The following is a 5,602-nucleotide window of genomic DNA, read 5'->3' as shown; positions in this document are numbered from 1 at the left end:
GGACAGTGACCGCACTGGCTGAACCCAATCACCATCGAAGCTCAAGAAGCTGACCATATTCACTTCACCACAAGCCAATCTTACTTCAATCAGGACCGCCCCAAAGACCTGCTCTGTTAGCCATTCATGATCTGAACTCTGGTGTAGGAGAGCAATTTAAATATGGCACACGCAAAAAAGTCACGAGACTTTTGTAGCAAACAAGGCCGTGGCCAACTATTACTCATGAGTAGCGTTTTTGAGATAAGCTATCAGGTCTGCCCTTTCTGCACTCTTCTCAAGGCCAGCGAAGAGCATTTTTGTTCCAGGGAGTACTTCTTGGGATTCTCCAAATGCTCCATCAGTGTAGCCTCACCCCAGGTGATACCTTTGTTCTTATTGGCATCCGTGTAAGAAAGTCCAGGGACCTGACCTGTCTTTCGCCCAAACAGACCACGGAGATTTGGCCCAGCCTTGGGCTTGCCTCCCTTCTCCACAGTATGGCACTGGGCACACTTCTGAACAAAAATCTCCCTGCCCTACTCAACATCACCCACATTTAAATCGCTCGTTAGTCACGCGAGACACGGAGGTTCCCACTCACAAGCCAGACGTCCCGCTCTCTGATAAATAGAGTTTTATTGGGCCATCACAATGCCCACTCACTTACATATTGTCGAAGGCTGTTTTCCTGCTCTAAAAGCACAGCTGAATAATTGATGGAGACCATATGGCCCACAAAGCCTAAAATATTTGCTACCTGGCCTTTTCCAGAAAAAAATACTGACCTCTGCTTTAAAGGTCATTTTCAATTTTTTTTCATTAAGCAAATAGCGAATCTATTACATGGCAGGTACAGTTCCAAGCTTTGGAGATACAAGGTTTAGATCCCCAGCACAGAATGCAGCGTATTCACCTGAGTCTCTTCACACAGGACTCCTGCTCACACCAGCCAGAGTTTCCCAAACTATTTTTCCATTGAGATTCACTATAGCAAATACATTTTATGCCTAATCCTCCCTACACACACACACACACACACACACACACACACACACACAACTAAACCATGTTTGTCAAGATGCATGAATTGCTAGCTACCTGGATTCACTCCTCTATTGTATCCTATTGTAGCCCCTTCCATTAAATCATTTGATTTTGTTACACATGAATGTCTTGTGACTCAGTGTTTGAAGACTCTTGGTTCACCAGCTTTTTACTGTCCAGCTCTGGTCTCCCCTAGTTTACAAACTAGAAACTATTCCCCTCAAGTAAGAGTGATCTGCTTCATCCAGGCCGAAGTTTGTTTTGTTTTAGATTTGGTTTTGGTTCTAAATATATGAATTGTTTCCCAATACGTTTTTTAAAAACATGTTCCCCAATATGTTTCTTTTTTAGTGTTCAAAATAGTATTTAAAAAATCAGAGAGCACGGCAGTCAGGAGTCCACTTTCTTACTTGGTCACCACCAGCTGGAGCTGAGAAGTCCTTAGTCCAACATTTGCTTCCAACCTGCCAGCCTTCGCCACAGGAAAAATGCACCTGAAAATCCCAAGAATTTTTATCACAAGCATTAACTCCCCATGACTTCCCCCCCATATAAATATAAAACAGATCCAATTTGTTTTCTTTCCATCGTTAAATCTGGCAGGGCTTCGAGTAGGCCCTCTGGCTTTGGGGAAAGCCGTTTTAACAGATACTGTTGGAATCCGGGTCCTCCTACACCGAGAAGAAAGAGTAAGGTCTCATTAGAAAGAAAAACAAGTGGCCTTTATTTCTTTCAAACAGAAACAAAAACAAAACACACCCACAACATTTGATGAAAGAAACTACAAAAATAATTAGAGTCCACCAGGAAATTAAAAAAAAAAGGAGATGCCCGTTTTTGTTTACTGAAAAGCGTTGTTTGTGAAATGAAATCACTGGTGGCTGCAGCGTTTTCCTACCACAGACTTTTCAAAACAGCGAGTCGGGGAGAACGTGGCTTCAGTTAAGAAAGGTGCCGAGGGGAGCAGTGGGCTCTGGGAATGGAACTTTAGTTGCTGCTTAATCCAGTTCCCTCTTAAATACCTGAACTTAATGAGACTTCGCCAAGATTTATGACCGTAACAAACACATCATTTCTGACTTTGTCATTCAAACCAGCCTGGCAACTTTGATATTTTCTATTGAAAAGAGAGGGCTAATCCAAGTAAGAACTCTGTAAAAGGGAAACGGAATTTTATTCCCATAATTTGATTGATTACTTCCTACCCTGAACACTCAAGAGAGAAAAAGCAAACTTTTTCCTGCCTGTGCTCGGATTTCTCCCACTAATCTTTTACAAGCAGGCAACAAGCATAAAACACAAATTACTTACACGGATCCATAGGCCAGTCGCACTAGCGGGCCTCTAAAATCTCTAAGCATCGCTGACTCAAATTCAATTCAGTGCTTTAGCTCCCCAGTTGTGGGAGGAGAAAAAAAAATGCTGTAACTTGTTCCATTCTCAGGAATATTTTTTTGTCATTGGTGCAAATCCTCCAAAATTACATTTATGTAATTCAGAGCCTTGCAACTGTTTCCCAAATTGTATTCTCCAGAATTGTTCCCTGGCCGTCAGGAGCCTCAAGCTCCTGTGGTTTGGCTTAACCCCGGGCAAGGCACACTCGGTTTCTTCATACAAAGAAGACTCTAAGTGGCTTTTAATTCCAGCATCCTTTACAACTTACCATTCTATCTGGCTAGAGCCACATCTGATGTGGCAATGACCTGGCCACTGTACCAAAGGGCTTGGCAGGAACAATGACCAGCTGGCCAGAAATCAATTCGATGAAAGTTATTACTAACAATAATGAAGATAGAATAGTGTTTGGAGGTAACAAATGGGTCATGCCCTCATTGGGAGTATTAATATATCTAAAGAATAAAAAAAATATCAGTCAAAAAGTGCCAATACAGAAAAGAGTAAGAAAGATGGACTTTGGCAATGACTCAGCCAAATTTGGAGGGGGGGGGCTGCGAGGGGGTTGTGGGGGGATTCCTACAGTCTACAGGAGCCAAGGGGCACGGCCACCAACTCACCTTGCCCCGATTCCAGGAGCACAAGCAACTGTCTGATTATAGCTCGGATCCTATTTTTGTTTCCCTATGCAGTTGTTTAGAAGGAAGAAGCTTGCTCATTTGGACCAATGACTAGTTGGATTTTTTCATGGTTATTGTGATATTTTAATGGGTGAGGAAAATACCAATTGAATGGCCCAGGATTTCTAATATGCTCAGAAAGATGAATCCTGTGATCAGATTACTTCTTAAAAAAAAGAATTACACCAAAAGCAGAGGTGGCCTCCATTATTCTATATAGGCCAATGAGCGCATAAGGGTATTTATCAACTACTTTAAAAATTCACTTTTCAACCATGTTAATATGTTGCTTTGTTTTTTACAGAAGATTCAGGACCCAGAATCAAACATTCCAAGTCACTCTGCCACATGGGCCAGCCCTTCTGTCCCTGCCATCGCCAAGCCACCGAGGCCTGCTGTGTGGGCAGCAGCCACACATGAGCGGCTGTCTGAGAACACGGAGAATGTTTCCTGGTGGAGCACGGGCATGCTGGGAAAGTTACCTTGAGCCTCTATATCCTGATCGATAATGCACCTACTTAATAATACTAATCATATCCATCAAGTCTCCAGACCATGCATCAGGGCACACAGCAGCATCCAGCACACAGTGAGGGCCCAGCAAATGTAGCCATTCTGGCATGTCTACAATGATAGATGAATCATCCAGGGAGGAATCAGGACGGAAACACGGGCTTGAACTGCACTTTAGAGCAGATGGATCTAACAGACACACGGAACAGTCCGGCCAACAGGAGAACGGGTGTTCCTCTCCAGCGCATGGAACATTCTCCAGGAGAGATCCTAGGCGGGGCCACAGACAAGTCTGAACAAAAGTAAGAAGACTGAAATCATCGCAAGTATCTTCTCGAACACAACGGTATGAAACTAGAAATCAGTAACGGGAAAACCCACACATATATAGAGATTGAACAATCTGCTCCTGGACAAGTCAAAGAAGAAATCAAAATGGCAATTAAAATATATATATATCTGAATAGGGAAATACAACTTATGGGAGCAGCAAAGGCAGTTTGCAGAGGAAGGCTTACAGCGATAAATGCAATAAGTCAAGAGAAAAGGAAGATCTCAAGCAACCTGGCTTTACCTTTTTAAAAAACAGAAAAAGAAGAAACAACTAAGCTGAAAGTTAGTAGAAGGAAGGAATTAACAAAAAAAACCAGTGAAAATAAATGAAATCAGACTAAAATGATAGATTTTTATCAAATGTGCATTGCAGGGTTCAAGTGTTTTGCTAATTAAAAAAAATGGTTCAAAACACACAGAGAAAAGTACCAAACAAGTTGGAAATGGCATTAAATCACAGAAATTCATTTTACCTACATAAGCATAAGTAGCCTGTCTTTTGCAGGAAACAGGTTCATAATACAGATCCAATAAAGGTAAGTGACTCGACGATTAATAGGAAATACTGGTAAATTCTCTGATTTTAAGATATAGCTTGCGTGCGGTTTTGTTTTGCTTACATAAACATGTAATGATAGTTGTGAAAAATGTCAAAGGAAATGCTTCAAGTCGGATTTCCATTCCTCTATTGAGCTGGACTCTCCGTTGCACACTGTGTGTTTGAAGGCAGAGCAGAGAATGCCCGCGTGCCCCTAGGCAGGAACTTTGCAGGAAGAACCGCCCGGATGCCTGGGCAGCTCCAGCAGGAAGAACCGCCCGGATGCCCAAGCCTGGCCCTCCTGTGCCCTGAGGTTGCTCCTGATCTGCTTGCTCCTGTGGCTGACCTCCTAGCCCTCGTGCCTACACCAGAGGTGAAAAGCGCAGAGTATGCGGGTAGAATGTCTGAGCTGGCCCAGGAAATCTAGGCTGTGATGTTTCCTTAGCCACAAGGCACGTCCACAGCCACGAGCCCATCTCTTCAACCCTGGCAACTGCTCCTCCTGTATTTGTAGCAAAAGAGCCAGATGCCCACGTCTGACTTTCCTCTGACCCCTGCCTCAGCTCCTGTGTCCCCAGGGACCTGTCATTTACATCAGAGTTTTTGCACGAGAGGGATGCAGTCGGGGTGGGCAACTTCTTAGACCTCCCTCACTTTCCATTTGTCGGAGAAAGAAAGAAAAACAAAACTATCTCTGTGCTGGATTCAGAGACAAGAGTAGGAGGGGAGCCACGAGCTGATTTTCACATGAAATCAGCTGAGGGAGGCTGCGCATGTCTGAAGCAACAGGTGCTGGGGTGGCGGGGAAGCCTGCGCTGGGGCCTTCAGAGAGGAGAGAGGACCCTGGACACAGACAGGAGGGAGCTGCCACAGGGCATGCAGGCACAAGCCGTGTCCCTCAGTGCGGATGCATCTCCTGCCATCTCTGTTGATGGAGCTGTTTTTCCTTTTGTTTTAGAATAATTTTAGGTATTAAACTCGTAAAAGAAATAGTAGAACAAATTCTCATATGCGACTCTGCTTTAATTCTCCTAAGCTTGTTATCTTGCATAACCCTAGTGCTATGAACGAAACCAAGAAATTAACCACGGTCAAATACTATGGGTGGTCGCCAACC

At 43.8% G+C, this 5,602-nt stretch overlaps 1 pseudogene; it reads right to left on the bottom strand.

Annotated features, from left to right (window-relative positions):
* Positions 1-219: 219 nt before the first annotated feature.
* LOC102441335 lies at positions 220-2,387 on the bottom strand (annotated as a pseudogene).
* Between the last annotated feature and the right edge of the window lie 3,215 nt (positions 2,388-5,602).

The sequence above is a fragment of the Myotis lucifugus genome, unplaced genomic scaffold (assembly GCF_000147115.1).
Source record: "Myotis lucifugus unplaced genomic scaffold, Myoluc2.0 scaffold_199, whole genome shotgun sequence".
NCBI lineage: Eukaryota > Metazoa > Chordata > Mammalia > Chiroptera > Vespertilionidae > Myotis > Myotis lucifugus.
Note: the sequence above shows the minus strand (reverse complement) of the source record. Positions and strands in the feature narration are given on the sequence as shown.